The sequence below is a fragment of the Lactuca saligna genome, chromosome 6 (genome assembly GCF_052625555.1).
Source record: "Lactuca saligna cultivar CGN05327 chromosome 6, ASM5262555v1, whole genome shotgun sequence".
NCBI classification, from domain to species: domain Eukaryota; kingdom Viridiplantae; phylum Streptophyta; class Magnoliopsida; order Asterales; family Asteraceae; genus Lactuca; species Lactuca saligna.
In genome coordinates this window covers 157,280,147-157,292,832 of record NC_136422.1, presented here as the reverse complement: position 1 = coordinate 157,292,832, position 12,686 = coordinate 157,280,147, and positions in this window count along the sequence as shown.

Below are 12,686 nucleotides of genomic sequence, written 5' to 3'. Positions count from 1 at the left end.
TCAGTGGTATCAGAGCCTAGCTTGGTTTTCTTTAAATTGTTGCTTGATTAACTGAAACAAACCTGCAAAATTCGATTTTTTGGATTCTGAGTCATGGATAAAATGCGAACTTTCGCGCCTTCGAAAAGGCTTTAATTAAAGTGGATTTCGGGAATGGGTGCGTCCTCTCAGCTTTAACTTGTCGCTATCTCAATCACTGAATTCAATTTCCATTATTTTGATTGTACGGTCATTTCTTGGTGAACATGATCTGCCATAATCTCTTCGGAGTTAATATCATTCCAATTGCCATTACAAAAGTTATGGCAATTTTAGGCATTAAAAGATATTTTTGGCTGGTAATTATTCCTAAAAAGACTATCACTTCTGCAACAAAACCACTCATACCCGGTGGCGAGTTCCAAAGTGGACTCGGCGAGTAGGCCTGACTCGGCGAGTCCCTTTGTGTACTCGGCGAGTTCGGGCGTCAGGATTAGGCAAAACCGGGATTTTTTCATGTTTATCTTATGGAAACTTACCTTAATCATATTAGATCAACCCTAATCCGATTTTTTGATATATATGACTATAATCTTGATCTAATTAAAGATATTTATCATCTAATAAAATATTTAATTTCCTTATATGATAATTGATTACTTATTTTGATAATTATCTTAAAAGAAATCTTGGATAAATCAAATAAAGATAATTAGGATATTAATTGTTAATTGGAATTATTGGTTATTTGATCCTCCATGTTTTAAATGTTTAAAACTTGCCATCAAGTTTTGAAATTTATATTTGTGATTAAAAAGTTTTAATTTAGACAACTTAAATTTCAAACCCTACGTTTTAAAAGGTTTAAAACACAACCTTATACTAATATGATATTACTAGAATAATATATATATATATATATATATATATATATATATATATATATATATATATATATATATATATATATATATATATATATATGTATAACTAAATGCTAGTCTTACCGTTAGTAGACCTCATTCACGAAGCCGATCTATAAGGTGAGTATAAGGTTGCGGCCTATAAAATGGCGCTTAATGGGTGTACACTCACACCCACCGCTTGCTTGATTGGTGGAGGGTCGTTAGCCGAACGGGTAGGATAGGGCAACCTCATCCTCTCATTAAAAGTATAATAAGTAATACAAAGTAACTACACGTTTTAAAAAATTTCCCAATCTTAGTTACTTTAGGAAAAGTGAATTGATGCAATCCCATGAAATTACACTTTGCACCCTTGCTAATAAGTTAGTGGAGCGTGTGTGGTTTACCGGCACACTAATTGGTTCTAAGCAAAGGTGGCAAAGGGTGATTCATTGTTTATCATAGTTCGATGGAGCGTGTGTGGTTTACCGGCACATCGAATAGGTGATCGTTATAATGAAGGCACCATGTGAATTTGAATGGTAATTCACACCCGCTTTGTGATCCTCGGCATCCCAGTCACAAACAAGAGGGGCATATCGAGATTTAAACATGCCATTGAATAGTTTCAATGAATCTCATCTGAACCTAGGAATTCTCAATACACTTAGGACTAATAGTCTAGGTTTTTGTGATGGAGAATTAGTGAATCGTCATTCACTTACCTTCAATTTATTTTCATGTTAGATTACGGCATCCCTTTTCTAATATGTAAATGTTATTGTTGGATCCTAACCCTAATTTTTCTTATTGGGTGATAATTAGGGATTCTTATTCTAATCTATCTTTGTCCTTTGTATAGATGTCGAACGCAAACAACGCTGCTACGAGTTCTTTCACGTTGATGAGCCTTTGCCAAAAGGTCACCTTCGATGGAACGAACTTTAGCGAATGGATAAGATACATTCGCACCATTGCTCGCTATGAGGATAAGGAGTATGTCCTCGATGAAAAGCTTGAGAAGATCAACCCCGAAATCGCTACTCCGGCCGAAATCACCGCTTTTGAGACTCATGAGCGAGATGCAACGAAGGTACATTGCATCATGATTGCCACCATGAACTCCGAATTCCAAAAGTCCTACGAGGACATGTATCCATACGAGATGCATCAAGACTTATTGGAGAGATACCACCAAAACGCAAGACAAGAGCATTATGAGATTTTCACTAACATGATCTCCGCTAAGATGGGTCATGGAGAATCTCTTACCGTGCACCTGCAAAAGATGCAAAGGTATGTCGATCGCCTTCGCAAGTTAAATGTTGACTTTGGGGAAGACTTGGCGATCGACATGGTGCTTCACTCTTTGCCTCCGATGTACAACCAATTTAGGATGACCTACTGTCACACCCCAAAACCGAGAACGGCGGAAACGTTCTGGGGCGGAGGACGTCATGTATAATATCAACAACAATGTAAAGTAGTAAACAAGCAACAACATCGTCCATTGCATTAATAAAATAATTATTATACAATTGTATTCTGTCAAATTTTGATAAACAATAAAGCATAAATCAAAATGAAAGATAAGTCTTGAACAAGCTCCATCTTCCTTTCTCCTTGCATCGGTACCTGTCTATGATGACCTGAGGATACAAGTAATTTTGAAAGCGAGTATCAGCTTTGAAGCTGGTGAGATCATAAGTATTTAGTGTCTTAATTTGCATGTAAGAATTTGTAAGTGAACTGTAAGTATGAAAATGTTTGTAAAACAACTATAAACGTTTGAAAAACCTTAGAAATCCCTATGATTCCTACTATTATATAAAGTGCGTCTTCTACCAAGACCTAACTGTTCTAAATGTTCGTTTCTTGTAAAAGTGTGTAATTTTCCCAAGTGTAACTATCATTATCAAAATATAGTTTGTACATTAAAGTTTAAGTGAGGGTATCACTAAAAATGTAATGGGTAAATCATTGTAGTACTGTAGTTTTGTATTATAGGAACTACTGTTGTACTAACTACCTTAAACCGGATTTATATTAAGGTATAATGTGATAATTGCACCATACTATCGATTGATAACAACGACATAAAGAACGGTCGTAAATAACGGAATGACGTTTGGCACCCGCAGACCTGCAGGTCCGGCTGTAGCTAGCAGCAAGGTGTAGGATTGTCAATCCAGTATAGATCTATACGCAAACTCAACGCTCTCCCTCCAAGAGAATTCTGGCTACAACTCGGGCCATGACATTTAAGGCATGCTCCGATACAGTGGATCACAATTGTTAATGTATTAATGTAAGGGTAATGTTTCTCGTTCTAGTATAGTTGTATATGTAATGTTCTAGAAAGTATTGACTCATGAATGAACTGACTTATTGTATGATATCGCGTTCTAGTATCGGTTCTAGTATCTTCCTAAACTACCCATATGGTAGTTTACTAGCAGTCTAACTGGTACGTATGGTCATGGATGTATACCCTTACTAACTAAGGGCATGGGATGAACTGGAAAGACCTTTTATGACTTTATATGTACACATGATATATAACTAATATTTGAATGACTTTCGGACGAATACCCAATATCCCACCAGACCACATCTCAAGGCGCGAAAAGGAAATAGGGTGGATAGCCTTCCTAAGTCTTTTAAACATTTCTTATATAACTATACATATAGAGGCATGCAATTTATAATATAAAAGCATAAATAAATTTTGTAAGACATTTGAAACATAAATATTATTTTAAGAAAAGATCGACTTGATGTCGATCTATAACACAATTTGAAGGCATAAGTATGATAAAACAGTTTTGAGTATAAGGAAACATTTGATTGAAACACAGTTGTAAATAAGTTTGAAAGGTAATGTACGGAGTAAGCTGTACAGTGTAAAAAGGAGTTTAAAACATATAAAATGTTTATAAAAAGTCATTTGAAGGAAACTGTTTGGTAAAACGGCTAATGAGTAGCCAAATCTTTTGAATGCTGTTTATTAATCACATGTGATTGATGTAATAACTAGCGTAATTCTACTTATTAATCGCATGTGATTGATATAATACTAGCATGATTCTACTTGTATCCCCCCCCCCATTAAACATTTAAAAGTAGTTTAAAACATTAGTTAAGGGGTATGAACTCACTTGATTGAAGTGGTTGATTTGAAGTAGCCGAGAGAAGAATCGAGCAGAACTTCGACAGGAAGAGTTGAAAACACGGGAAAATCTCGGGATTCTCGGGAATCTCGGGAACACAAAACCTCCCTTCGGGAATTGAAGGTGAAAATCGGGGCTTTGGGAGGGTCTCGGGGGCTTAAACGCAAAGTTTCGGCGCGAGAAAGAAATGAACTGAGCAATGGAGCTCGGAACCCTTGAAATCTACTTATAGGGGCGTTTTGGGGTGTGCCACGTCGTGGCAAGTGATGGCCACATCGTGGGGAGTCAAAATTATCCTCTTCCATTGATTGGACGCCCTCAGTCACTTGCCGGGTCGCGGCAAGCTTGTGCCACGTCGTGGCAAGCCTGACAGCCTCGGATTTTGGACCCCAAACTTGTAAAATCCATAACTTCCGCGTACGACCTCCGTTTTCGACGTTCTTTATTTGCACGCGTAGCTAAAAACATTATCTACAACTCTCGTTTAGACTTCATTGGCTAATTTTGACTTTATTTTTAGTTATTTATTTTTAACGGGCCGGGGCACGAAAATTCCGTTAAAAATCCATAACTTCTTCATCCGATGTCCGTTTTCGTCAGACTTTTCGCCGTTGCGCTACTAATGTTGAGACCTTAGAGTCTCATTTAGGTTGTTTTGGTCAAAAGTATCTCGAGCTCTATTTCGAGTTTTTAGCTGTCTACTGCTATACCCGAATCTTGGAAAAATCATAACTTTCTCATACGAAGTCAGATTTGGACATTCTTTTTATGTACTCTCACGGTTTGAGGTTATCTATAACTTTCATTTAGATACTTAAGGCTAAAAACTATTGTATTGAAACTTCACATTTTTCATTTAATCGGTGTTGCCGGTTTTGCCGAGAATCTTCGGTTGGTCATAACTTCTTCGTTATAACTCGGATTTTAGGGTTCTTTATATGTACGAAAACCTTGATACGATTCCTACTACTTTATTTAACCCAAATAAGATTTTAGGAAAGTTATATTTTGACCTAAATTTGATTGGTTTTACATTACATTATCTCGAAATATCGGGTTGTCACATTATCCCCCCGTTAGAACGAATTTCGTCCCGAAATTAGAATTTAAGTAAGGAAGTATGCACGAATGATTGAGTCATGAGGAGGAAACTTCCTAATTGGTTGGTTCTAGTGCACCTAAGTGATAACGGGTTCTCGGTTGGCATTCCAACGAACCTTCACTAACTGGCGATGGCGTTTCTTCGTCTGCTTGACCTCTCGGTCGAGGGTCACGACGGTTCTAATACGAAGGAGAGGATCTCGACGAGTGGACTTGCAAGAGTCCTAACAGAAAGGTATGGTTTCACGATCAAGATGCGAAGAGTAGAAAGTATGTTACTGAGTTCGCGGAGTAGGTCTAGTTTGTGTGAGGCACAGGACCGATTCTGATAAGAATCTCGGAGGTCCTGTCTACCTTGGATTTAGCTTTCCACGCTTTACGAAGCGTATTAAGCCATTCCCAGAGTGAGTTATCCTAAAGAACTTAGTCACTCACTTGGAATCTCAAAGGTTCCTTTTCTTGCGTAACCTCCCAGTCAAAGGCCATCCCTTGTTGGGTCAAAGTCGTACGAGTTTCTGTAGCTTGCGAGGAGTTCTGAATGAACTAAGGCGGTAGGTCGGTAGGACCTAGAATCTGGCGAAAGACTGTCGGCGTCTCTGATGTTAATAAATGCTCAACGGTTTTGACAAATTGCAAGAGTGCTCATAATTTCTCACATTACTAACAGTGTGTCTTTGGAAATTTGACTCTTGAATTTCAAAACTCGTGCTTTGAGAACATCGCTAAAAGTTCCTCTGAAGGAAATGTTTTCCTATGGGTTCCTTCTTACTACAAGGGTAGATAAGTAAGTCATTACATGGAGCAATGACGAACTGATCCAGGTAAGAAAGACGTACCCTACTCGTTTAGCTCATAAAAGCTATGGGCGTATTGGTCCTATCCGAAGGGTATCACTACAGACTCGAAGTGTCCGCATCGAGTTTAGGAGATAGTCTTCCGGACATCTTTCCCTAACACTCAAACTGGTTATATTCGGATCTCGGATCCATTCCTGGAAGTAGTTTCTTTCTTTGCGTTTGCTCAATAATTTTGTCTACGCGCGGCAGAGATAATGATTTCTAATGAAAAATCTCGACGGAGTCTTCGATAACCATGGTACATGCAATGCGATCCGTCGATCTCTGGAAGAATATGACCGAGGTTCTCTAGGGTGAGAAACCTAGTCTTCTAATTCTATTTATGTGTAGTTCGCTAAGTTGTCCAAACTGTTCTTGTATCTCCGTGGGTGTTTAAACTATAAGGTGATCTGTTTACGGGAGTCATACTGGGTTCTATGCTTGTTCTCATGACGATGTGATTACTCGTACTTAGGCAGTTCTCCGTCCTGAAGTTCATATTAAAATTCATACCTAGTTTCACAATTACCCTTTCGTGTATACGAGTCATATATAATTAAGGTTGAAAAGGTAGTCGAATAACTGCTTCTTCTTTAAGTTCACATCCCATCGGGGAAAAAGAATTTAAAGTGGAATCATCAATTCTAAACTTGTAGAACCTTGATTATATATCACTCTTATGCATACATTCTTCAGTGATAGATCAACCGCATGAATCCCTGGATTAAACTTGACGTACTGCACGAGTGGTACTTCGGGGATTTCTTCGGAAAGAAAATAACTAATAGGTACTCCTGGAATGAGTACTTCGGCGTTCTGATGTGACGGTTTCGCTGGAAAAGTGATCTAGAAGAAAGAGACGTACGTATGAAGCTGTTTTCGTGCGGATCAAACTGAATCAATTCGTATGATAATGTCGAAATCATACTGAAACTTAAAGACATTGGATTTGAACATAAGATGCTTACAGACAAAGCACAACCGTGCAACCATGAACAGAGTTACAGTACTTTAGATTTACCATAAGACTATTGCTGCGAATAAGATATACTACAAAAGACAAGTATACGCAGCACGAGAATTCCTATACAGACAGGATCTCGCAAAAGGTAAGACTCTAGTTGCACTAGCTTTAGATAGTTTATAAGTATATTACAACGAAACGCCTAAATTACATTTAACGTGGTTCCGGAGCAGGCTCTCATGCGGCTGTGATCCTGAGAATCTTCCCATCTGCGCCAGAGTTTTGTGTTATCGGGCAATCCTTCTGGAGGTGTCCAATTTCACCGCATTGGTAACATGTATGGACAGCACCCACATTGGTGGTGGAAGTGAAACGTTGAGTAGGAGTTATGGGGACGCGGGTTCTTTCCTTTTTCGGGCAATCTCTTTTATAGTGCCCAAACTCTCCACAATGATAGCAATTCTGGTTCCCATTGGCGTTGGGCGAATTGTTGATCGGTTTTGATAGGCTCTTGTAGTAACGTTTGGTGTGCCCCTTTTTGTTGCAGTTTTTGCATTGCAAGGCTCGGCAGATTCACTCGTGGTGGTAATTGCACCGGTCGTACTTCGGGAGTGTTCCTTTGTATGGTCTGCTCGTTACTGGGATGGCAGAGGTTTTCGCTTGCTGTTGTTGCATGGAAAGTTTTCGGGGTTTCTCGCGTTCTTTCTGAGTTTGACGCTTCCGTTTCTTGTTCTTTGGTTTTTGGCTTTGCGGGTCTGAGGCCGTTACCGTTTGGTGACTTCCTAGATGGATACCACGATTGAAAACTTCATTCCCATCAGTAGCATTGACTGTGCTGTTAGCGCTACGGTGCGCAAGAACCAGGGTTACAGCAGCCACTGCGGCAACTATAACTGCCATTTGAAAGGTAGCGGCGTCCATAGGAAAAGTAGAGGTCTCATTGCTTGGCTGGTTGTTTCCGGACGACGACATGATTTTGTTAACACGAAAGAATAAAGATTGTGTGTGCGATTCTGGTTGACCCTTGATGTACTTAGATGGATTTTGAAAAGAGTAAGAGTATGATCTCGAAAGTTTGACCTACATCCCTATGATGCAGTCCTAGTAAAGAATGAAAATATGTTCGCGAAGGTTTGACCTACATCCCTATGATGCAATCCTAGTACGGAATGGGAGTATGTTTGTAGAATGGTTGCAAGACGTTTGTCGTTCGAGCTGAGGTATCATGGGTTGGTGAATAACAAGATCCAACCACGGAAAGAGGCTTGGAATTGTCTCCGGAGATAAATCGCTATAGTCCAATGACTTGACTAAATCATGTTTCATATAGACTCCAATGAAAGTATGATAAGAGTACTTGAATGAAGAATGACACAGAAGTTAGCCGACTGTCAATATCTTTGATATTCACGATGTAAGGATTCTGGAAAATGACCTTGTAAAGGTCTTACATCATATCCGCAGAAGATAGTTCCTGACAGCCTAAAGACCTAGCTAAAGTACTTACGGAACAAGAAAATTTCCTAGAAAATGCCACATCAGGTATAGACAGAAAATTACGATTCTTCTTTATAAGGAAATAAAGTAAAGCGTCTACTACTAGCGACGGTCATCACTCTGGTGAACTCTCAGTTCAGCCAATTGACGTTCCATGTCAAGTAGGTGTCTTTCGTACACCATCTGGCGTACTCGGAGCCCTATGACTTCAGCTCGTGATTCAGCCAGTGCTTGCAGCAGGGCTTCATGGTTTCTCTCTGACCTCTCGTGAGCATCTTCTAGACGAACGGTGCGGAGGGTATGCATTCTAGCATAGGCAACTACTTCTGTAATCTGATTTAGGGTTGTCCTGCCTTGAATCTCCTTTCGAGCCATTTTGCGGACCAAGATTGGCAAGACTCTATCTGCTGAGCCCCCATTGCTCAAGTCAGAAAAGCTTCGGTCGCCATCAAATAGCATAGATTGATCTTGTCCTTGGCTCCATATTTCCAAGCATTCCACTCACTCAGGGTCGGTCCATGAAAAAGTCGGACGAGGGTTAGGAATTTGGAAAGGGAGCTGCTCGGGGTAGGTTTTCAACCTCTGCTTCGGAGTTAGCATCATACGAAAAAGTCTTCGTCATGGTGATCATTCAAGAGGAAAAGGATGATCATTCTCTGGTTATCGAGGTACTGGTTGTCGAGGGGATGGAGTCCAGTTATGTTTTCTATGCGAGAATTTAAGGGTAAGAGAATAATTATTAGACGAGCTATCTAGATAATTATTTAGAAAACCTTCATTAGTTACATCGCTATTTGTGAAGTGCATACCAGCTATGTGTAATCTAAACAGGATAGACCTTCGAATAAGTGACCTTAATTTCCAAATTCACACAGAATAGGGGTAAGGCAAACTTATCACAGATTCTAAGTCTATAACATCCTAATTACATATAGCCTTTGTGTATCCACTTAGCAACTATCAACTTAGAAATGAAGATCCCGTTTTAGTTCTCAAGTATAAAGTACTTCTAGTAACACCAAATACTCCTATAGTATTTTAAAATTTAATGTTATGTTCTATTGTTCTCATTGTGGTAGGGATGGTAAGATTTTAGCATTGTTGCAACCACACACTTAAGCTTAGGCACATGCTAGTCAACCCTCGGATAATATAGGTGATCAGGCTATATCTTCCCAGTTTTGACCATATGTCTCTAAGCCCACTTGTGTTGTCCAACAATCGTAATTCTTTTGTACTGTCCTAGTGACACTGATTTTAGTATGAATGCAGCACGTATACTTACTTAAATATTTTACTATTTAAAGTATAAACTCTTGGTCAGAGTATTTTTAATCCCTTATGTATTTATAGTTAGTATATCTTTTATGGTTGATATACTTAATTCACTATAACCAATGCTCTGATACCAATCTGTCACACCCCAAAACCGAGAACGGCGGAAACGTTCTGGGGCGGAGGACGTCATGTATAATATCAACAACAATGTAAAGTAGTAAACAAGCAACAACATCGTCCATTGCATTAATAAAATAATTATTATACAATTCTATTCTATCAAATTTTGATAAACAATAAAGCATAAATCAAAATGAAAGATAAGTCTTGAACAAGCTCCATCTTCCTTTCTCCTTGCATCGGTACCTGTCTATGATGACCTGAGGATACAAGTAATTTTGAAAGCGAGTATCAGCTTTGAAGCTGGTGAGATCATAAGTATTTAGTGTCTTAATTTGCATGTAAGAATTTGTAAGTGAACTGTAAGTATGAAAATGTTTGTAAAACAACTATAAACGTTTGAAAAACCTTAGAAATCCCTATGATTCCTACTATTATATAAAGTGCGTCTTCTACCAAGACCTAACTGTTCTAAATGTTCGTTTCTTGTAAAAGTGTGTAATTTTCCCAAGTGTAACTATCATTATCAAAATATAGTTTGTACATTAAAGTTTAAGTGAGGGTATCACTAAAAATGTAATGGGTAAATCATTGTAGTACTGTAGTTTTGTATTATAGGAACTACTGTTGTACTAACTACCTTAAACCGGATTTATATTAAGGTATAATGTGATAATTGCACCATACTATCGATTGATAACAACGACATAAAGAACGGTCGTAAATAACGGAATGACGTTTGGCACCCGCAGACCTGCAGGTCCGGCTATAGCTAGCAGCAAGGTGTAGGATTGTCAATCCAGTATAGATCTATACGCAAACTCAACGCTCTCCCTCCAAGAGAATTCTGGCTACAACTCGGGCCATGACATTTAAGGCATGCTCCGATACAGTGGATCACAATTGTTAATGTATTAATGTAAGGGTAATGTTTCTCGTTCTAGTATAGTTGTATATGTAATGTTCTAGAAAGTATTGACTCATGAATGAACTGACTTATTGTATGATATCGCGTTCTAGTATCGGTTCTAGTATCTTCCTAAACTACCCATATGGTAGTTTACTAGCAGTCTAACTGGTACGTATGGTCATGGATGTATACCCTTACTAACTAAGGGCATGGGATGAACTGGAAAGACCTTTTATGACTTTATATGTACACATGATATATAACTAATATTTGAATGACTTTCGGACGAATACCCAATATCCCACCAGACCACATCTCAAGGCGCGAAAAGGAAATAGGGTGGATAGCCTTCCTAAGTCTTTTAAACATTTCTTATATAACTATACATATAGAGGCATGCAATTTATAATATAAAAGCATAAATAAATTTTGTAAGACATTTGAAACATAAATATTATTTTAAGAAAAGATCGACTTGATGTCGATCTATAACACAATTTGAAGGCATAAGTATGATAAAACAGTTTTGAGTATAAGGAAACATTTGATTGAAACACAGTTGTAAATAAGTTTGAAAGGTAATGTACGGAGTAAGCTGTACAGTGTAAAAAGGAGTTTAAAACATATAAAATGTTTATAAAAAGTCATTTGAAGGAAACTGTTTGGTAAAACGGCTAATGAGTAGCCAAATCTTTTGAATGCTGTTTATTAATCACATGTGATTGATGTAATAACTAGCGTAATTCTACTTATTAATCGCATGTGATTGATATAATACTAGCATGATTCTACTTGTATCCCCCCCCATTAAACATTTAAAAGTAGTTTAAAACATTAGTTAAGGGGTATGAACTCACTTGATTGAAGTGGTTGATTTGAAGTAGCCGAGAGAAGAATCGAGCAGAACTTCGACAGGAAGAGTTGAAAACGCGGGAAAATCTCGGGATTCTCGGGAATCTCGGGAACACAAAACCTCCCTTCGGGACTTGAAGGTGAAAATCGGGGCTTTGGGAGGGTCTCGGGGGCTTAAACGCAAAGTTTCGGCGCGAGAAAGAAAGGAACTGAGCAATGGAGCTCGGAACCCTTGCAATCTACTTATAGGGGCGTTTTGGGGTGTGCCACGTTGTGGCAAGTGATGGCCACATCGTGGGGAGTCAAAATTATCCTCTTCCATTGATTGGACGCCCTCAGTCACTTGCCGGGTCGCGGTAAGCTTGTACCACGTCGTGGCAAGCCTGACAGCCTCGGATTTTGGACCCCGAACTTGTAAAATCCATAACTTCCGCGTACGCCCTCCGTTTTCGACGTTCTTTATTTGCACGCGTAGCTAAAAACATGATCTACAACTCTCGTTTAGACTTCATTGGCTAATTTTAACTTTATTTTTAATTATTTATTTTTAACGGGCCGGGGCAATAAAATTCCATTAAAAATCCATAACTTCTTCATCCGATGTCCGTTTTCTTCAGACTTTTCGCCGTTGCGCTACTAATGTTGAGACCTTAGAGTCTCATTTAGGTTGTTTTGGTCAAAAGTATCTCGAGCTCTATTTCGAGTTTTTAGCTGTCTACTGCTATACCCGAATCTTGGAAAAATCATAACTTTCTCATACGAAGTCAGATTTGGACGTTCTTTTTATGTACTCTCACGGTTTGAGGTTATCTATAACTTTCATTTAGATACTTAAGGCTAAAAACTATTGTATCGAAACTTCGCATTTTTCATTTAATCGGTGTTGCCGGTTTTGCCGAGAATCTTCAGTTGGTCATAACTTCTTCGTTATAACTCGGATTTTAGGGTTCTTTATATGTACGAAAACCTTGATACGATTCCTACTACTTTATATAACCCAAATAAGATTTTAGGAAAGTTATATTTTGACCTAAATTTGATTGGTTTTACATTACATTGTCTCGAAATATCGGG